This window comes from Dermochelys coriacea, chromosome 3, assembly GCF_009764565.3.
Source record: "Dermochelys coriacea isolate rDerCor1 chromosome 3, rDerCor1.pri.v4, whole genome shotgun sequence".
In the NCBI taxonomy this organism is placed as follows: domain Eukaryota; kingdom Metazoa; phylum Chordata; order Testudines; family Dermochelyidae; genus Dermochelys; species Dermochelys coriacea.
Window position 1 is genome coordinate 22,521,449 of NC_050070.1, and position 23,088 is coordinate 22,544,536.

General features: G+C 40.5%; 1 long non-coding RNA gene across 2 annotated transcripts in view; it reads left to right on the top strand.

Annotated features, from left to right (window-relative positions):
• Positions 1 to 23,088, top strand: part of LOC122459211 — a 227,551-nt gene extending 204,463 nt beyond the window's left edge. For both annotated transcript variants that reach the window (XR_006279734.1, XR_006279735.1), the window contains exons 4-5: positions 11,666 to 11,716; positions 21,538 to 23,088. This is a non-coding gene — a long non-coding RNA (uncharacterized LOC122459211). The remainder of the gene's footprint in view (positions 1 to 11,665; positions 11,717 to 21,537) is intronic.

Sequence of the window (23,088 nt, forward strand, 5' to 3'; positions counted from 1 at the left end):
TCCACCCCCCCCTGCACTTAGGCAGGACCAAGGATATTAGACCATTCCTGACAGGTGTTTGTCTAACCTGTGCTTAAAAATGTCCAGTGATGAGAATTCCACAACCCCTTTTGGTAACTTATTCCAGTGCTTAACTCTCCTCATAGTTAGAAAGTTTCCCCAATATCTAACTTAACTTTCCCTTGCTGCTGATTAAGCCAATTTCTTTGTGTCTTACCTTCAGTGGACATGGAGAACAATTGATCATTGTTTTCTTTAGAACAGCCCTTAACATCTTTGAAAACTTTATCAAGTCCCCTTTCAGTCTTCTTTTCACAAAACTAAACATGCCCCAGGTTTTTTTTTTAACTTTTCCTCCTAGCTCAGGCTTTTATAAACCTATCATCGCTTTTGTAGCTCTCCTCCGGACTCTCCCATTTGTTCACATCTTTCCTAATGTGTGGCCCCCAAAACTGCACACAATGCTCTAGGATTCAGCAGGGGGCAGTTATGAAGTCTGTCAGAGTTTGTATGGCCACCAGCACAGGGACCACACCAGTGCTGAGTAGCGTGGGGCAAGTTACCTCCCATATCTTACATATGAGGCTCTTGTTTATACACCCCAGAATAATATTAGTCTTTTTGCAGCTGCATCACACTGTTGGTTTATATTCTACTTGTGATCCTCTGTACACTCCCTTCCCTGTACCAGGATCCTTTTCTGCAGTACTACTTCCTAACTGGTTATTTCCCATTTTATATTTGTGCATTTGATTTTTTCTTCCTAAATGTACTTTGTTCTTGTTTTGATTGAATTTTGTCTTGTTGAGTTCAGACCCGTTCTCCAATTTATCAAGGTTATTTTGAATTCTAAGCCTGTCCTTTAAAGTGCTTGTAACCCCCTTCTCCAACATGGTGTCATCCACAAATTCTGGAAGCCTACTCTCCATTCCGCTATTCATTTTCCATTATGAAAATATTGCATACTGCATAATGGGACTGTGGGATCCCACTAGGTACAGCCGCCCAGCTGATGATATGATTCAGCCATTATCTGTCTTTTTGGGTCCACTTAACAGGCAGCACAATAATGCACTGTCCTTGCTCAAGACACATTGCAATGCCATGGCTGGCCCTTTGGATATGTGTAAAATATAAATGTAAACATTTTACAACCAAGGTAGTTGTTGTGCTGGTTCAGATATCCTTTTACATGAAGTCTCCATGTGCTAGCTGAGAAAGTTGTAAATTGGCAGTCAAAGTGCCTTCCAACCCTATAAGCATATTCCAGCACATTTCTGTTGCAGCAAAATCTGCTGGTGATTCTTCAGGGTCTCCGGCAATGCAAATCTGCTTGGTCCACTGTTTTACAGTTGACTGAACCCCTTCATTTAGCAAAATGTAGAGAGGTGACCATTAGCAGAAACATCTCTCCAGCGTAGATTGCTGGGTCTCCTCCATAGTCTGGAAAGCCACTTCTCTTTTCCATGCTGGTACTTGAAAACTGCTATGTTCTCCACATGTTGGCCAGCCTTAAGTGAGGAAATTGTAAACTAGTAAAATAGCCAGGGAAGGAATTACCCCACCTCCTGTTGAGACAGTATGAACATTTTAAATTGTTAAAAGCAGTTTTCTTACATTATTAACTGCTGTTCCTTCCTCATGGGCTGTAAAAGTTGTATTAGATGAAAGGATAGTGAGACAGTTACATTCTTGAAATGCTGAAATGTATCAATATCGTGGCCTTCTACAGCAAAGTTATGTTAAGTGGGAGTATTTCCAGGCTTGTCCCAAAGGCCAAAAATATAATGCTTTCCTTCCCTTTGAATTGGCAGGATCTACAGCTCCTGAGAGTAAAACTATGCTGCCAAGAGGGCAGGAACAGCACCCGAAAGACCGCAGAAGTAGATGGAGAAGGACTCTGGAAATGCTGCTCATAGGGATGGACAGGAGAAACCCAGAGCAATTTGAATTCCATGGGGCAAGGAAGGACCAGGCTCTTCAGCAGAAGGAGACACTTATGAACTGGTTCATGGAAATGGAGATTTGCCATAGGGAATAAAAGCATCCCTTAATGGAGAGGCTCATTGAACTGGTGGCTGAAAAAGTGTGGTATCCACCTGCTGCTGAGGCCCCAGAGCCAGCCCACCTTCTCCGACTGCTGCCCAGGATGCTACCAAGCTGGAGGATCCTGTTGCAATGACCCACCCCTAACTGAACAGAAGGAGAATGATGAGCTGGCAGGAGTCCAGGAACACCACCATGGATCACCCCCTACCTGCCTTGCTGGAGATGTCCCTGGTTCTCACCAAGAGTCAGTGTCCCCTGTTGTTCACCCCTTCTGATGAGGAGGGGAAGGAGATGGGTGCAAATATGCTAAGCTGTGGGCGATGTTCTCAGTTGTGAATAGTGACTTTGGTAAACATATGTTGTAGTTCTGATGTCAGAATCCTCCCATTAAACCTTCTGCTTCCAACTTCTAATCAATGTTTTGCTTTCACTGTGTGGGGTTCTCTGGAGCCCAGGGAGATGATTGATGAACCCAGGAAGCTACAGATACAGCCTCCTCAGCTGCTTGGGAACCTGCATGGCACATATAAAAAGCACAAAGAAAAGGAGTACCGGTGGCACCTTAGAGACTAACAAATTTATTAGAGCATAAGCTTTCGTGAGCTACAGCTCACTATAAATTTGTTAGTCTCTAAGGTGCCACCGGTACTCCTTTTCTTTTTGCGAATACAGACTAACACGGCTGCTACTCTGAAACCTATAAAAAGCACAGTGTTCTTCCACTGAGCAGCTGGGGGTCTTGGGAGGGGACGCATGCCACATTTCTCATTCTCCAGACAGGGTTGCTTAGGCCAGACTGGGACTGGAGTGGCTCAGGCAGCGGGGGCTGCTTGCTCGGGTTGGCCAGCTGACCGGCATGCCCATGCAACTGGGACCGGTTTGGGCGGCTGGGGTTGCTTGGGTCGGCTAGCCAGCCAGCGCGGCTGGGGGAGGCCCAGGGCTACTCTGGCGGCAGGGGCGGGGCTTGGGGTTACGGCAAGCTCAGGGCTTCTCCAGCCATGGGAGGGGGGAGGGCCATGGGGGTTCGGGCTTCCGACCAGCCCAGGGCTTCTCCGGGCATTGCAGGGAGGCTCCTGGCTCTGGCCTTAGGAGGCGGGGCCTCATGCAGAAGGATTGGGGCTGGGGGCTAGCCTTCCCGAAGTGGGGGGGTCCACCCTCCATCCATGGCCACAAGCTTCCCACCTCACATAATCAAATGGTGCATAAAAAATCTGGTGCCATCTGCATTTCTCGTCAAGATTCAGAAATCTGTTAAGTTGTATGGTGCAATGTATGGCATTATGTGCTTTAAAAAGCACTACTAATTTTCTATACAGCAGATGTTTAAAACAAACAAAAACAGGTCAATTAATATCTTACGGGCTTTATAACACATGTTAAAAATCTAAACCCAGTAATAAAGAAAGAGGGAACATGTCGGTAATAACAGCATCTGCCAGTATACTCCTCCCATGCAAAAACAAACAAACTTTAAGCAGTTGCAAACATGCCAGGGAGTAGTGCTCTCTAACAGCCATTAATTGTACTTAGTACCACTGACAATAAAAGGTCAGAAAACACAATGGATGCAATACTCTCCAACCAAAGCAGCAAACCCTCATAAACTTGTTAAAAAAGCTCCCAATAAGAGAGCTAACAAAGTGTATATAGTAAAGCCAAAAATATGGCACAGTGACCACATAACTCGGCTGCCATGCTCCATGGCACAAATCCAGCCCCAACATGCCAGCCCAGTGGAGGTGCTCTGCTATCATTGTCTTTAATGTGTGCCATGTCACATGAACGAATGGCTAATGACCTTTGGCTACAGGCGAAAAAACCCTCATAAAGCTATATAGCCATAAATATGTACCAATGTTCTCTCGTATTTTTCCAGCAGCTTTACATCTTCTGTGTCCCTGTTGTGCCAAGATGTGTGCCCATATAGCATCTCTGATTTCCCTTGCCCATTGGGAACTAGGGCCAGTTTACTTGTAGTTGGGATCCAGCTGCCTGTACAGGGTTTGTAAACCAGAGTTGTCCTGAGTCCACTTGGGATGGAACCAATCCACTTTACCCAGAAGCAGGCAAGGGTTATACAGACAGAATTTGCCACATTGGCATCCAGCTGGGTGCAATAGCTGCCCCAATGAAATTTCAGCCTATCAAATGTGCACTCCATGATCATTCTGGAGCTGAGTTCCCTTTCTCCAGGGTTATTGATGTTGGGTACACTTTCAGGAGCCAAGTTTGGAGTGTGTATAACAATTGGCACAGACATGCCATACATAACCATATCATTTCTGAGGAATAAAATCCCTTCTTCACCTTCACATACAATCCTGATCTTCTCAACATCCTGGTGTCATGACCTTTCCAGAGTTTCCCACATTTGTATTCAGGAATCTGCCTCTGTGATCCACTAAATCTTGCAGGACGATCAAATAGTAACATTTTCCATTCACATACTCACTTGACCCTTGTGGTGGGCAAAGTACTGGGATATGGGTGCCATTGCTGGCCCCTGCACAGTTTGGAAAGCCCATCCTTGGAAACCCAGTTATTATTGCTAGAACTTTTCTTATGGCAACCACCTGTGGGTAAACAACAGTATTAACTGCCTCACAGACCTGCAAAATCACAACCCCCAAGCACGGAAGTTCCAACCTTGAAGTGGTTTGCACTGAATCTATAACTTGCCAGATTCCACAGGGCAATAGCCACCTAATTCTACATTCATATAGCTTCCATGAAGCAAGTGTTCAGGTGCTGGAAGTTGCTGCAAGATCTTCACACACTTCCATGAAAGTCTGTTTCCCCACTGAGATGTTCCGAAGCCACCTGCTAGTCATCCCAGGTTTCCAGAACTATATGATTCCACCAGACAGTGCTGGTGCTCCTGCATCAGATGCATACTGACATTCACCATATCTGTACAGTGTGACCTGAAAGACACGTCATTGAAACCTCAAGGTCAACTGCCATTGACAGATCACCCAATGCTGTTGAAATTCCATTCAGCATCTTGGTGGTTGCCTAACCATTTGCCCCTCAATAAGGAGCAGGAGCAGAACTGGATCATCAGCCCGTTACTCTATGTCTTCCACCCAGTTTTGCAAGAATAACAAAACTGTGACATAATCAAAAATTGCCATTGGCCAATGTGTAAAGGCAGGTGACAGTACCAACAAAACACAGGAGGGCAGGTCTTAGAGTGTCTCTCTATGATGCAGAGAACCTAAGATACCTCCTAAAGTGGTAGTGCTAATGTTATAAGAAAAGGAGTACTTGTGGCACCTTAGAGACTAACAAATTTATTAGAGCATAAGCTTTCGTGAGCTAATAAATTTGTTAGTCTCTAAGGTGCCACAAGTACTCCTTTTCTTTTTGCGAATACAGACTAACATGGCTGCTACTCTGAAATCTGCTAATGTTATGTAACAATAGCAGGTATGTGGATGCAGGTATGTGCGTGTATTCAGTGTTAGACCCATGTCCAGCACAACACGTGGACTCTCAGGCATGGGTATGGAAAGCACACAGGAGAATTACATGCTTCGCTACTTGGGTATGTGCGTAAGTGTAGACAGAGCTATAAACTTGGCTGAAAAATAGCGGAGAAAAAATGGTGCACATTTTATCAAATTTTCCATTTTTTTCATTAAAATTCAAACTTTTTGAATTAAACCCATTAAAATGTTAAAATCCTAGAAATTTTCCACAGTTCTAGTGTGATTTTTTTATATAAGCACATGGAAAATGTATACCATTAAAGAAAAAGCCCATCCAACTCTGTGCTTTCCCCATTCATTACAGATTCTCAAGAGGGTCAAATTTCATTTGAACTTTGTCTAAGTGCATTTTAGATGGAGAATTGTCATTTTAACTGCAGCATTAGTGGCCATACTAATTGACTTTGTTGCTCCCTCCTGCCTCATCCTGAAACAGACTTGGATTATGAGCTATGGATCTCGAGGTTTTTTACTATTAGTGTTAACTAATATTCAATAGTAAAAGAAAATAAGATGAGAGTGATGAACTGTTGACTTCATACTTTTGGGCACTTGGGTGCGTCATTTTGTGTTGTCCCAAAAATAGAAATTCAGGGCCTAAATGCACACAACTGTTACCAGCTAGAGTGCCTGTAATGCAACTAGAGATATAGCACTGAGGACCTTCTTCAAAAACACAGGCTCCAAGCAGCAGAGTTGAAGGGAAAGTCTGTGGAAGCTGGAAATGAAAAAGAACTATTAAATCAACCAATTTATTCCACAGCAAATGTAGGATTGTTCCCTACAGTACATTATAATGCTCATGATTATATTAACCTTGTGTTTTAGGTTTTATTATATAAACCACTTTTTTTCATTTATCCAGAGCATGCTTTCTGTCTGTCTAGGTTCATAGACAGCACCCACCATCTTTGTTGTTCTTAGCAAATTAATTCCTTTTCATTTGAAATGTCCATGCCTGGTATCTTTCTGAAGGCGAATATTTTTGGAAAATTTGATTACAAATATATTTTTTGAGTTATGCAAGTGTGAAACAGTACACTCTTCACAGCTGCTAGAGTCATACAATTTGTACTTAAACCCTGGCTTACGTACATCCCACTGAGGGCTATGATTCAAGCCAAATTTTAAATAAATTCGTTCAGTAGTTTTAAAGTTCTGAATGCTTAAAATCAGTAAATATTTCCTCAAATTAGGACAATGGATACTGATACCATTTGGAAAATATCAGGACATTCCAAAGTTTGGGATGGTCTCACAGTTATGTGTCACTTCTTCCAAAGGGCTGTTAACTCTGGTCCCAAATCTATCTGTCCCTTTAATCAAGTTCATAGCATTTCACTGTTATTCCCTGGAAACTGGGTGAAAGACATGGAGCAATGGGAGGATGATCTGATTCTGCGCCTTCTTGTGGCACAAATCCAGTGGGATAGGCAATCACCAAGATGCTGAATGGAATTTATTACTTAGGCATTACTGCAATACAAATTACTAATGGTCCCAATTTGTGATCTGGGCCTCATTATCCTAAGCACTGTGTACACATAAAACAGAAAGACATTTACTATCCCAAAGAGCTTTCCATCTAAGTCAGTGTTTGCAAAATATATGGCACTACACATATTTATTGTTATTGGTAATAATAGGGATCCCCTCAGATTTAATGGTGGCAGGACCAGTAACACAGCCTTTTGAACAAGGAATCTATCTTGCCTCTGCAAGATGAATAGCTTAGACTTGTTCGCTTTATTATTTTCTTATTTATTATTATCTTAGTCCTTTTATTTTTAACTTAAAACAAGGAAATTCCATAAAAATAGCTGTGAGAAGTCACTCAAAAATTAGGTAGTTCCCAAAGTTAAGGTTGACCACTGATGCTTCACTGTGCCACCTTTCTGCATAAGCCTTTAAGACATGGTCTTTTCCATTATATTGCATATTTGGAAAAATAATAAAATTTAAGCTGGCATTTCTGGACAGGTGGAGGCCACCTAAGTTTGGGAATTTCCTGGGTTTTGAGTGCTTGTGACTTCATATTAATGTTGCAATAATGATAGGTTTATTTACATGGAATTACATAACATGTTGTCCAGCCTAGCTTTAAATTAGATTTATATAGGAGTGGTTCAGCCATGTAAGCATGGGGTTGATGGAGCTGGGAAGCAACAGATACTGTGTGTGTCCAGAGCCATGTAGATCTTGCGATCTACCCTACTTAATCCATGGTGGGACAGATTGGAGATAGTAAAACTCTGTGCGTACAATGGGATGGTTCAGAAGATACTTGTGCAGTCTGTTATCTTCTAAGCAGCTTTTATCCACACCTTTCCTCCTTCAAGGCTCTCCTGTCCCTCTTGCAAACCAGGATCTCCACACATGCTTATTCAGGACCTGTGCAGAAGATCTCCTCCATGACTGTTTCCTGCCTCTGCACTGTTCTGCCCATTCCCATTCATCTGAAGGCCCAATGTCAAGCTTAGGTGTTGCAGAGGGCCTTGGACTCTATAGAAAGGTGAATTTTATCCTCCTAGAGGAAGTGTTATTTCTCAATCCATCATCCTGATTCCTGGTATGTTACTTGGCAAGGAACCATATTTCACAGTGAATAGAAGGTCAGTTTATCCTGACCAGGATAATTTAGGAGGATAAAATTTAGGAAATTCTTCTCAGTTTTGGCATCCCACAGAAGGCGTGCTTTGACCCTTTTTGAGAAGAGAAATAAGTATGAAGCATCATATATAAAAGCACTCTCACTTGCACTTCAGTTTGGGTTTATTATAACAGATGAAGCTTTTTCTATTTCATTTATTATTATTGCAAATTTTTCAGTGAAACTGAATTCTAGCTCCCCATGTAGGCTAGCAGACTTTCTTCTAAAGTCATAGTGTCAAAAATAAATAAATACAAGTAAATAAATAAATAAAACAAGGTGCGAGGAGGGATTTGGTAGGTGGGTTTCCCCAAATTCTTGCAGCTGTCAGCCAACTATGGTGTTCTTCATTTTTTTGTAACCCTCCTATGCCTCATTCATGTGACATGGAAACAATTACATTAAAATGCAGATGTAGATTCCTGTAATCTCTTTGGAATAGAGAAATAGACTTTGAAATAATTTATAAATGATGCACAAAATCTGCGTGCCATCTGCTCGCTGATGGAGGAAAAACACGTTTCTCCCAATAGGCTTTTTATGTACAATATTGCTAGTTTCACATAGCAAGGAGAAAAAAAAACAACAGCTAGCCAAGCAGTCTTGGAGTTTAACTCACTCAGATATGCTCGGAGGGTTGCAGTGTGATGAACCATTGTGTGGGTCCCTAAGGAAAGGGCAGGGCACGTGCAAGAAACCTTTCCCTCCTCCCACTGCTCCTTGTGCCATCTGTCCCAGGACCACTCACAACAGTTTCTTCAGGAAAGGACTGATTTCATTTTCTTCCTCCCAGCAAACAAGTGGCCTGAAATAAAGGTAAGGAGACTCCGGAAGGCAGGGCAGGATTATAGTATCAATCCACCAGGGGGAGCAATCTGCATCATTTTAATGGATATTGCAAAATGTTCACTGTGTGTTGTGTCAAACAACCTCAAGATGGACTGTATCTCCTCAAGCACAAGTTCTTCCATTGCTCCTCTAGGGTCAGTGTAGCTCTGCATTGCCTCCTACCCAGGACTGTGTAAATTTGTACAAACTCTCTCTCCTAGAGACCCAAGTGTGGAATGTGTTATCTTGAGAATCTGCCATAATTCGGGAGTAAACAAGAGCTCTTATTGCTCCTGTGTTACCTGATGCAACATTTAAAAACTGGAAAATGTAATAAAGTCCATTTGAAATATTAATTTTACATGTTGGCATAATGCATGTGACTAGCTTCACAGCAATGTGCCCCTTTAATTAACAAAGCCAATATCTCAGAGAGGTCCTGAGTTTGTAAGGTGCAGCGAGCCCTCAACACTTGTTGACTTCAAATGCAGTTGAGCTCACTCAATATCTTGCAAGATTGAGCCCAGGAGGAGAACACCTTAGATGTATGAACATTTGAAACAAACCCTGACTTTATAGAGACCCTGATTCTGTTCCCATTGAAGTCAATGGTGTAATTCCTTTGAGTTCAGTAGGAGTAGGCTCACACTCTAAATGTAATGGCTTAAGGGTTATCTCTAGGGATATTAGTCCTGTTGATCCTCATGTGAATAATCCATTGAAATGAATGGGATTACTCACATGAATAAATGCTCCCCAGTGTGCACAACTGAGCCCTTGCTATGGTTTTGTGCTTGTTGATGGCATAGAGGGGGCAGATTCTGCCAAGCTCACTGCCATTGAGTTGTTACTTTGCTCTCTGAATAGTCCCACTGAAATTGATGGGATTGCAGGTGGAATAATGTCCTGCCAAAAATGAGCAAGGATATCAGAATTTGGCATGCTGTGATTTCAGTGTCCTAGGATGAGGAACTGTTTGGCTCATTTGTAACTTCAGTAGAGTACTCTGTAGTGCAGCAGTTTTGCCACACAGGATTCACACAAGTTTTATGTTACCATTGTCTGTTCAATGTGCGGAACATTGGCTGTGTGACTGCTATAAAATGTTCTTTTGTAATTTATTTATCTAGAAAACCGCAGTTTACATGCAATGTCTGGTTTCCAGTGAGGTCTTGCTTTTGTTTCCAGCTGGGCTGATGGAAGAAGTCAAATGACTTGCAGAAGGTCACCTGGTGATGTTAGCCAATGTCTCAGGCCAAATTATAATCCAGTTCCTTCCTGGCTACTGGGTTTCTCTTTATTTGTTTGTTCCCCCGCCCCCACCACAAATTTATACTATTTCCTAAATGGAAGTTGAAAAGCTAAGCCCCACGTATTGACTTGGAAACATATCTCATACAGTGGTAATGCTACATGACTGTACTCAGGTGAAATCGAAGAGGGAAAATATTTTATCAACAGGAGACTATTTTGCTGGAGATTGGGACCAAGGACATAAGGGTTTGGCCGCTTACTTTAGCTATGTAGACAAGCATCTTTATGGCCTCCACTTAATTTACATTTTATTAAATTTTAATACTGGTGGATATTTGATTGGTTCTGGCTTTTGGCCTATCCCACAATCATGCTGGTTTAAATTCACTCTGAAATAGACATTTCTTCCTCTCAGATTATCAAGGAGGCTTATAGTTTTTTTTAGGGAAGTACAGTGGCAGAACAGCTGGATTAATGGTGGAACGGTTAGAGTTAGGCAGGGGCAATAAGAAAGGAAGATAATACTTAACATTAAAATCTAGCCCTGGAGATAGAGCACAGCCAGCCTGAGGGAAATAAAGGTCTAATAGTGTTTAACTATGAAACCTTCTAGAATTGATCAGGAATTTTTGGATGAAATGTTTTTTTTATTTGGAATAAGATAATTAATCAGAACTGAAGCTTTTCACAGGAACTAATGTTTCAGAATATTACAGATTTTATTGAGAAGGTTTCTCTTGCCCAGGATGGAATCCCTGGTTAGGACACTCACCTGGGAGGTGGAAAACCAGCTTCAAGTCCCTTCTCTGGCTGATTCCCACATCCTAATTGAATAATATAATCCTTGAGCTCTTGCCCAGTGAATATTTTATTATTTATACAAAGTGAAACAGCTCCAATAGGAGAGATTGGGAATCAGGCCAAGAGCAAGGACTCCAACCTGGGCCTCCCACCTCTCCGGAGATTGGCTATTGTGGCCTATCACTCAACCTCTCCTGTTGGAAGGGAAGGCTGACCTATCACCTTTCCACTAAGGTTTGACTTCAACAGATTTTCTACTTTTATAGTGGGTGGCTCTTGCATTCCATCAATGGAGCAACTACGCATTGTTCTCTAGCTCTGTGCAGAGCAGGGGAATCATAGCTCAATGCTCTGAAATACCAAGCTGCACTGGACCAGACCCTAATGCAATGATGGGGACTGTGCTATTGCCTGAGAGGGAGGAGCAACTTGGCTCTAACCTCACCTCAAATGCCTGCAGTTAGGACCAGAGGCCCTACCCGGTGTTACCAAGGAAGTGAAGAAGAGAAAATAGAATATAGCAAACCAGGTCTTTCTTATTTTATTGGCTAGACTCTCATACAATGCATAACAGCAAATCTCTTTGTTTCAGGTGCCAAATCTTCTGGGTTTTCATTCCTGTGGTGGTGGGCTTTTCTTTCAAGTAATTATTTATAAATTAATTAATGTTATTAATCTAGTTTGTGGGAGGGGGAAGGGCCATTTCACGTGCATTGTATTTGTGAGTGTTATATACTGTATCGAGTACAGTATTGCCAACCCTGAAGGCTCAAAAATCATGTATCAGACCCCAAACAGTCATGAGACTGTCTGAAAAATCATGAGAACTTTTTCTTAAAAAATTATATTGTATTACATTTGGTTTGCCGTTTGGTTTATGTACTCATTCTGACACACCCTCCCCAGTGTGTGTGTGTGTGTGTGTGTGTGTGTGTGTGTGGCAGTTACTGGGTTGCCAGTGCTCCCAAATGTACAGAGTAAGGTGGGTTTTGGCAGGAGAGCTCACCCCACATCTGTCCACCTTTCCAAGGCCCCAAATCAACACTCTCCCCCAAACCCCAAATCAGTTCTCCCCCTCCCCAGCTTCACCCCAGCTCCTCCTGCAAGTCCTGGGGTTTGTCACCCCTCTCTCCCAGGCTTGGGGGAGGGGCGGCAGTGAGGTCTCCTTATCCCCATTCCAGGCTGAGGGGGCAGCTTGAGGGATTCTTCACCTCCCTCTCTCCCTTACCCTGCCAGGTGGTGCAGGGAGGGAGAAAAAAGGGGAGAAGTGGAGCAGCCACAGGAGGGGAAGGAGGGAGCCAGCCTGCCCTGAGCTGGTTGGCTCTGTTTGCTCCCTCTTTCCTGACCCCCTCCTGTGAGAATGATGTCAGTTCTTGAGGGGAGGGGGGGAAAGGTCCTGTTTGCCCTTATTGGCTGCTCTTTCCTAGGAGGTGGAGAAGGAAGCCAATCAGAGGTGGGGGGGGGGCTATTCCTAGGCAGGGCTTAAATTTTAAAGAGGGCTGGAGCTTTTCAGGTCACCTTTCACCTGACTCCAGCCCGAACTGAAGTCCCATGACACTCAAAAAAATCTTGAGGATTGGCAACACTTTGTAGAGCAACTAATGAGCACAACTTCCACTACATGGCAACTGACCCGTTGCTAAATTGTACCCCTAACCATCCATCTCTATAGCAAGGGTCTGACACACAAGTGCTCAGGCAACTAATTGTATTTTTTCCCCTCCTCTAACCACGTGGTCCATGCCAGGGTGACAAAGCTCAATATTTCTGTCACATGACAGGGATCAGTATCCACTGATTGCCATGACAACTGCTTTTAAATAGAGTTTATCATATAATAACCTGAAGCTGCAGAACACCCTGGAATTTCTATGACACATAAGACCAGTCAGTGGCCCAGCTGTTTCCTGGAGTAGATGTAGCCATCACTAAGCATTACTAAATGTTTCTATCATGGGTGGGAAGGTACAGATGGAAGCAGACTCAACAGGAGGAAGAACATTTCATTCTACTGGCAAAATCTTTAAAGCTAACTGGCAATAATTACCAAAAAAAAAAAAAAAAAGAAAAGAACACATACTGCTTGAAGGCCTAAAATAAGACATTGCTGCTTCTTGCAGTCTGTGTTCCAGAGTTGCCTTCATTGACTGCATTTCTTTGATCCATATATCTGAAATTATTTGTTTGTATATTCCTAGTACAATGAGCTAACTCTAATAATTTCTATCACTTTAAAAGAATTTAGGATATTTTGAGGCTACTGCATTTTTCTCAATTTTTTTTTATTGTCTACTGCTACTAACCAATTCTTCCTGCTTTATAATGATGACAGTTTAATTCCTAAGGACAAAGGGGTTTTAAAAATATTTCATTGAAGTCCTTAGAATAGAGCTGCTTGAAATTCAGGTTTCTAATGGGAAAAAAATGCCCAGAATTAGATTTTTTTGATTTAAAGCTAGCAGGAGTGGGTGAAACCCTGTAGTTTTTAAAGCAATTTTGTTTTTAGAGTTTTCTACCAGTTATAGAGCTGGTTGGGATTTCTGGATAATTGAAAAACTATGATTTTCAAAATGTTAAAAAAAGTAGTTTTGTCTTATAGGAAATGTACACTTGCCTGCATAACAAAATATTGATTTTTAATTTAAAACTGAACTCAGAGCCAACCAGGGTAACTTTGAAGAAGAATACTTTACTGGCAAGGCGATAAATCTGTTTCTTTTTAGATTGGGTGATTTGGCTTCTTCATGAAGTGAGAGCATGAGATCACTAGCGGAGCCAGAAAATCAAATTCTGATCTTTAGCATCTTAGTTACCTTGAGTTTCAGTGTTTCAATCCTTACTCTTGTGAACAGCCTAATTGATTTCAATGTACAGGAGCAGAATCGGCCCTAATTAATTAAGCCTTGCAGTGTGCCTGCAAGGTAGGGAAATATTTTCAATGGGGAAAATGATGCTCAAAGAGCAGAAATGATTTGTCAGAGATCATATAGCTTTCAGAGTATGTCTATTCTTCAATTAAAAACTCATGGTTGGCCCGGGCCAGTTGACTCGGGCTAAGGGGCTGTTTAATTGCAGCGTAGCATTTGGGCTCGGTTTACAGTCTGAGCTCTGGGATCCTTTCACCTTGCAGGGTCCTAGATCCTGGACTTCAACCAGAGTCTGAACATTTAGACTGCAATTAAACAGTCCCTTTGCCTGAGCCCGTGAGCCCGAGTCAACAGTGAGCCCGTGAGCCCGAGTCAGCAGTGTAGACATACCCTCTGTCTGGCAGACAATAACATCAGGTCTTCGAATGTTAACACTTGAGCATAGGGACAGTCTTCATATAATGTTTGTATAGTGCCTATCACAACAGGACACTAATCTGTAGTGTCCAGAGGTCTCAGTCTGTAATATTGATATTTAATAACAATATATCACTAGGAATAGAACTCAGGAGTCTTGACTAGTTCCCTACTCCAGTCTCTGGGCTTGGTTGTGAAATATATACACTGGTGAGCTTTTACTTACCTGAGTAGTCCCAACCAAGTCAGTGGAACTACTTGCCTAGGTAAATCCTTACCAACAAGAGTAAGGGTTCTACAATCTGGCCTGCTATGTTATATTTTGCTGCTAATTTTGCTGAGCTATACTCCAGGGGTTAGGAATTGTGATCTAATTATTCTGTTATTTTAAGCAACATTATAATAATGGGGGCTATTCAGGAAGTTGAGTCAAAATCAACAGGAATGCTCCATTTTAGGCATCCTATGAAAAGACACACAAAGGAAGAAAATGTTTTTTCATAAAAAAATATCCTTGTTTTTCATGTCCAAGGGAAGGAAGGTCATGTGGTTAAATGCAGAGCTGGGACTTAGAAGACCTGGGTTCAATTCCCAGCTCTGCAACAGGCTTCCTGTGTCACCTTGAACAAGTCATTTAACCTGTCACTGTGCTTCACTTTCCTCATTTTTAGAATAGGAATAATACTTACCTATATCACTCATCTATATATGTGAGGTTAAATTAAACAAGAGATGAGGGCTAGCTGGGAGGGTGTTCTTTGTTCTGGCTTCCAGGCCTTTGGAAGATATTCTCTGCTTTCATGGTCTTAATTGCCCACGTTTGTTAGTTTTCAGAACACACTGGGAGGTCTACCCTTTCTCCTTTGCACGTGAGGAATTGAGCTGGGTAGTAGTGGTTGTGGGACATAGTAGGATATGTGCAGGAAGGTTGATTAATTTCTGTTATTTATGTTGCTGCCGGCTGATTTCATCTGAGGTAATTCATGGGTCTGTTTATTTATTAGTATAATTTTAGAAGATTGTTAAGGCTGTCCAGAGTACTGGTAGCAAAATAAAAATTTGAATAAATAAATATAATAATTAATTCATATTTATGCAGGGAATTGAAAGGGGAATGCACTAACTATATAAATGTCAAGAGGTTGTTGTTGGTTGTTATTAAAAGATCCCTCTATAAACTGGCCAGAGGATTCTTTGTTTTTTTGTTTTGTTTTATTTTGAGAGAGAGCGAGGTCCTATTTTTCTTGTTTGGTCATAGACGGTCACCATCAGATTATGCACAAAATTTGTGTGTGTGTGTGTGCAGAATGTTGCCTCCCAGTGCATGAACTTGTATATGAAAGTGGGAGCAATTATTTTTGTAATGCAGCTGTGGCTGTTTTCAACATCAAAGCAAAATGAAAACAGTAAAAGTAAAAGAAAAAGAAGGAAAAAAAGAAACATAAACTAAAACTATTATTAGAGAAGAACAAAGGAACTGATCCCACAGACAGTTTTCAACAGCTGGCAAAGTTCATCAGCTATTTTTACTGGTCTAGTGCCGATCCTATGAAATTCTCTGTCTTTTTTTGTTTTGTTTTGTATCTTTTTTTTGCATGAGTAGCACTTACAGTTGGATTGTTTTCAATTATGCAGGTGCATATGTTAAGCTTACAGTGGAGTAAAACCCCATGGAAGGCAAATAAGTGCAAAAATCAGCATACTCAGCAATGCTTTAGAGGCTTGTTGCCTTGATCTGCTAGGCAGGTGGCCCTTAGATAACCTCCATTCAACAGGCCTAGGTTGTTGATTGCTCTTTTTGCATTTTGACATGTTGTGAAATAAGGCAAGATTTTAATCTTCCTATTAAACCTATCTTTCTGCATCCCTAGAGACTGCTGCCTTTTAACTCACCGGAACGAACCATGGTATTGTCAACTACAAGCATTGAAAAATTGTATTAGGGCTCAAAAAATCATGATGTTGGTTTAAAAACCATGGACTTGAAAAAACCAACAGTAATAATTTGGAGTTCTTATTTGCCTTCTGGTTTTTGAGCCATTAGAGTTTGCATTTTCAAGGTTTTCTCAACAGAACTAAAAACATTTATATTTTTATAAACAAAAGCTGAGATCCTCACCTACTAATATGACTCCAAAAGCTGGGAAGTGAGGAAAACCAGCAAATACCACAAGTAAAAGTAGAAGAAAGGGGAAGAATCACAACACCAGAGCCATGTGCTCTTCTACTTTGGAATGTAGGGTCTGGTGCTGCAAGGTGCTGATCACCCTCAGCACTGAAGTCAATGGGCATGCAGCTTCTCAGAAGAGTTGCTCATACATTTCAATATCCCTTCAAATGATGATTCCTTTATTAGCAAATTCTCTTCCCCTGTTGGAACAGAACAAGATAAATATGACCACAATGTAAATATTGTAACAAAAATGGTAAAGATACTGTGAAACCAATAACATTACTCTAGAAATAGATCCCTAAACTGGAAACTGGCAGAATAGGTTTGTAGCCTGGTGGTTAAAGATACTTAAGTGGGAATAAGGAATAGGGACAGCTATTGGATGGGCAGCATCTTACACATAAGTTATTAAACGAAATTCAGCCCTGGTGTAAGTAGTTATAATGCTATGGACTTAACTGGAGTTATACCTGTTTACATAGTGGCTTCTTGGAACTGCCTATACTGGGGACATTTTCTAACCCTGAAACCTAACGATGACCATTTGTAACACATTGAGAACTGAACCTGAGGGGAAAGCATAAAATAAATTGAATGCAATATTAAAAGCAAACAAAAGCTCCTTTGCCCCAATGAGCAAGAAGCACCCAACTCCAAACTTTTAGTCATCTATACCTTTAGTCTACATTTAAGTTTTATGTACTGAGAACTTTCAAAAGAACATTGTTAAATTTTGATCATAACCATTGTTAGGGTGAGTATGTTTAGTTTTAGAATTACTTGATAACATGTGAAATAATATTTACATTGGCCTGCTCTGAGAGGAAAACATGACTATTTCAAACTGTGTTCCACTCGTTTACTTTTAAAATCCTCCTAAGCTAGCTATTTTTTACACTGAGTCTATTCATTCATTACCTGACATAGCTTCATAGAAAATGAATATGGAAATGACCTAAGAGGTCATCATATCAATTCCACTGCCCATCTAGAATCACCCTACAGTGTATTGGTTCTTAAGAGGTTTGTTTTGTCTTGTTGTCAGTGGTTTCCTTGGTGGGGCTTCCACCACTTCCCTTGGGAAGCTATTCCACGGGCTAATAAGTCTCACCATTAGGAATTCCTCCCCTCCCCCCGCTATACAGACTCATTTTTGTTACCTGCTTTACTCTGATATTTGTTTTATTATACAAAGGAAAATCCATGTCAGTTCAAAAGCCTATATTAAAAAGCTGCATTAGAATTTGCATAATGTAGGAGTAGAATTTATCTGTTCACGTGAGCGGAAGGTGATCTTCTGTGGCTTACTCTTGAATATTGAGCCTCCAAATTCACAGAGGAGAGAGACAGACCCATCCTCATTCCTAAATTAATTGAGAAAATCAACACTGACTCAGGAAAGGAATTAAGCGCCTGCCTAAATTTTAAGTATGTGAATAGGTGAGACTAGTTGAGTAGCTTAATTCCCTTCCTGAATAAGGGGTTGATTTACACAATTCATTTAGGAATGAGGATGGATCTGTCTGTCTAGGTTCTACAAGGGGAAGTTTGTTTACCTTCAAAATATATTTAGCAAACTTAAAAAATAAAGTTATGTCCATCATTCCCATCTAGTTTTGCACACTCCAATTATGGTACTGCAATTAGATATCTTAATGTGATTTGTAGCTGCAGGTAATTGCAGATTAAAGGCACAAATGTTCGGGTCTTGATGAGGCCCCTTTGAAATGATGGCCCTTGATATTTTATCTATCCATTCAAGAGGGTAGGAAACAATACTTCAAATGAAATATATATTATACTATATCTAGAGCTTCTTCAGGTAATGTCCGCAGTGTTGCCAACCCTGACCATTCAAACATTATGAGTCAGGCTCCCTCCTCCCATAATGAAATTTTAAAAAAATAATAAATCTGGAGTTCTTCTGAATTGCCTTCTGGCTTTTGAGCCTTTTCAGCTCATGTTTTCAGGCTTTTCTCTGCAACTATGAGAGCGAGAAACATGTTTAAAAAAAATCTGAGATTTTCACATTATCACCTGACTCCAGGAATGGAAACTTTAAAAACCACCAAATATCATTGAGCTTTTGAGAAAATTGTGAGAGTTGGCAACATGGCTTTTGGATGGGCTCTTTCCTATGCAATGTTCACTTTAATAACAGTGTTATATTCTATTTACTTATTAGCTTTGCTGACTAAATAACAGAAATGGACAAATACACTAAAAAGAGTCCAGCACTCAAATTTAAAACTAGTTCCTTTTTGGCCATTTCCATTGTCTACAGACAGTCACATGCTTGACTTTCACCTCAATGTATTCTGACCAGAGTAAACTCACCGGTTTGACTGTGCGCGTTCAGAATGATACATGGCATTTGATGTGCTTGATACAACAGTAGCACAGGGTTCTCAATCACCTTCCCATGACACAACTTTGGCAGATAGCCTTGTTTAGCTTATTTAATTCCCTGTGGAGGCACCCTGCACAACTATTATAGGACCCCCACACAAACATGTACTCACACACACAGTTACTTTGTGTCAATGACATAAAATGACAGAGGAGTAAAGGCAGCTATGTACTTATCCTGGCACAAAGGCAGTTATCCATGCTGGAAAAGGATCTGATCACACTCTACTTAGCTAAGACTGCACATGCACACACAATTACTTTGTGGGAATGTCACCAGAGAAAATGTAATACTTAAACTCTGCACTGGCGGGAGATACAAGAGGGGATGTGCTTGTTGCAACCATGGCAAAACGAGGCACAACTTTTGGCTTGGCAGCTGCTGAGTGAGCAACAGCCATCTCAGTCCCATCTTCAGTGGGGGATGAAAAATGTTAATGAGCAGAGCCAGCCTGAGCATTTTAGGTCCTGCTGTGAAAAGAATTCCAATTCCTAACCCTGCTTCCCTAAATGTAATTTATTCCTATCCACATCATCACACCACTATGTTTAAGACCAGCGTGAGGAGTTTGGGAAGGGTAAGGAAACTGAAATTTGAGGTGCACTTAACTGACATTAAGTATGTATGTCTGTGTGTATCTTTAGGAATTTCCCTACTAGTCTTCTACTGCAGTAGTGAAAACCAGTGGCTTGTTCTTTTCATTCCAAGAAACTGGTTTACACTGGTTTGTTTTCAAGGCTATACTTGCCAGGAGATGGGGTTGAAATGTCTACTTTTTAAGAAAAATCTCAGTTTCTCCTTTTAAGGGCTCTGTTAACAAGGACCTCCATACTAGTCCTTGTGAGCTTCCTAAGGATCATTAGCTCTCTATTTCTAAGAGGTAGAGATGCGTGATATGTATAATTTGTTTTGAGATTTTGCTGTCCAGACCTTGTTAGCATAGTGCTCAATATCATATTGCTCATCATCATTTGGTTGCCCTGAAAGTTTGTATGAATATAGTTTAAAAATGAAAGTGGGCAGAGAAGAACACATTTGTTTATTAGTAGAGCCTCTGGGTGAAATTCTGTATGCCAGTGTATCCTGTGATTAAGTTCTCATAGTACTTGCTGAATACTTTACAATAGTCCACATCTATTTAAAGTACAAGTTAAAGCTGTTAATTACTCGAGATGTTTCCCGTACAGTTTTATTTGAATTATTTTTGTACATTTCTCTGGTACATATGAATTGTTGCAGTTCTTCCCATGAACAGCTATCCTGTTTTGGTCTGTGTCTTCTTTATAGGTGTGGAGAATTAGCCATGTGTGCACACCTTATTGTTTAAGAAGAAGCTAAAGTTTACTCTTTTCCTTTTACTAAAATCTGCAACTAGTCTTCATGAATGGGGGCTACTTCATACAATAGCTCCTAAAAGCTAACCTTCAAGATTAGCAGATGCATTAAGTTAATGGTACTGGAGCTTATATATAAGAGCTGATCCTGCTCCTACTGAAACCAATGGGCACTAGCCCAGATACATAGCGTGACACCCTTGTATTAAACTTTTGGTTCCTAGAAGGAATGGAAAGAATATAGTTTCTTCTTAAAATGATTTATTTTAATTGGGAGACTAGAATTATACTTAAAACCAAGTGTCTAAATGCACCTGTTTCAGTCAGCTTCTTGTTCTCCCAGGTATTTAGGCATTGAATTTTCCCCATTAGCTGAGTGATTGACACCATGGTCCTTACAATAACACATGATTATAACTCTAAAAATAGCAATTACATAAAATGGAAACCAGATGTTGCATGGAATTTGACTCTCTTGGTTTCGCAGTGAAGTAGATGAATTTGTAAAGCAGAAAACCACAATCATTATTCAGATGGATTGTACATGAATTAATGACATATCTAAATCATATATGGTCAAAAATAGTGATTAACTTCAGCTATCAAGATAAGCTAATGGAAAACAGATTTTAAAAAAATCAAGTGCATGCTCTTTTCAATGTATTTTATATTTACAGTAATAACAAAACCAGACTGTTTTAATATTTCTTCATCCCTAAATACCATGGACAAATGTAAAGAAGCAAATTCTTCACAGCTCTTAACACTGGGGGGAGGCGGAAGGCGAAAGCAGAACAACTCTTAGTTTTCTTTTCTTGCTGAGTGTAAATGCTTTTTCCTTATTGAGTGTGAGGTACTGCTTTGTCCAAATTACATCTCTTTTTTTAAAGGAATATGCACTGAAATAGATGTAGCGATGTTTTCAGTTAGTGAATTTGTACAAAATGTCAACTTGATAGGTGTGAGTTTTGTGTGGACATGTGTATACATACACACAACATTTGAGCGATGGCAACTGCTCTTGTTTTGCATTTAGAACTGCAATGTCACAAACAAACTCAACCCTCAGTTAGCAGCATCCTAAATGGTTAAATCTATGAAAACCTTGGCACATCATTTCCACCATCATGTATTCTCAATGACATCATTATTGTAAAATTAGGAACTTTCATTCTCTCTTTCCTGCAGATGTGGAAGTTTGAAATTGCATTCCATGGTCCTGTGCCACATTTCATCAGCGTTTTTCCTTTGCTTTCTCCAAAGACTGGCCACATGTGGTGTGTGGATTGCTGGTGCTGTTTGGGATCTCATATCAAATGCTGCTACCTAATCCCAGACGGGCCTTGGCGGGCCCACACCTGCAGCTGATTGAATCCTCCCGGAGTACAAAGGCCTGATTTACAGCATCAAGGATACAGGGCCTGGTTGCAGCTGGGCTCCAGCAGGAAAAGGAAGTTGTTCATCATCTTGTGTGCATTTCATTAACAATAGTGTACCCGATATGTAGCTTATACAATAATTTCAAATCACTGACAGAGAGCATTATGGTATTTGGCATTACTAGGAAAAATACTTCAGGATGGGCAAATTAAATGTGAGCGTGAGGTTTTCGTGTGACCCAGAGAAGTTACACAAGCTGATTTACACTACATGGGCTAGTCTTGAAATATTTCCATCTTCCTTTATCTTTGCCCCATTTCTTTCCCTTTATCTGTCGAGCAGACTGACATAGCACAGTGAGCATTAATGTATAGGAATGAGGGTAAGACACTCAACTCAAAGTTAAAGCCCTTTTTTTCTGGCACAAGAATGACAATGTAGATAAAATGATTGTTGTGCTTAACATAGAACTTATAGTATAGAAAATTCACATAGAAATTGGATGTGGGATACCATTTGCCTGATCTGGTTAAGATGCTAAGTGACCTAAATTCCCATGAATTCCATAGGAGTTGTGGGTGCTCAGCATCTTACAGGAGGCATCTGGCACACTCTACCATTGGATAGCCTTTCAACGTAGTCATTTTTGAAACACTTGTGAGTAACCACTCAATAACTTGGCTCAACTCAGAGGAGCAATTTTTATTTTTGATGTTGTTTCTCTTATAGTATTCAATTGTAATCCCTTTTATTGAGCTGCCTTGCCATTTTTAAATGGAAAATAAACATTGCCAAACATCCTTTTGAGAATACGAGGTCCTCTTTCCCACTGGAGCCTGATAAAACTCTACTACGTGGGCTTGGGGAAACCACTCCTTCAGTCTTTCATACTCAGAAGGCACAAAGTCTTCATGTTTTATTAAATAACTTCTGCAACTTCATCCACAGTTTCTCAGAAACAAGCAGTTTGATGGCTAACTAATACTATTTGCACAAAAATTGTTGCATTTCTAAGATTACAGACACAAAAATCATTCATTTTTTAAAGCTGAGTTGAAGCCAAATGAAAAAAAAAATCATCACATTTTTTATTTTCTGAGGTTTAGCAATGTTCTAGTAGTGAGGTTCTAGCATGGATTTGCTGCTACTAGACAAGACAAGCAAATTTGAAAAACACAGGACTCCCTGACTTTATGGTCAGAAAATTTTATTTTGTGTAAATTTCTCAAAAACAATGGGGGAAAATAATTAAAGCAACATGTTTTTATTACCTACAGAATTGTAAATGCTATCTACATGGGGTAGGGCCTACAATCAGATGATTTCTAGATTTTACTGATGAGTCAAAAGTACTGTTGCTTTAAGGAAGACCTATTTTAACAGTGCATTTACAATACAGCATAGTAAAATAGAACATTTTTGACATCTTTAATG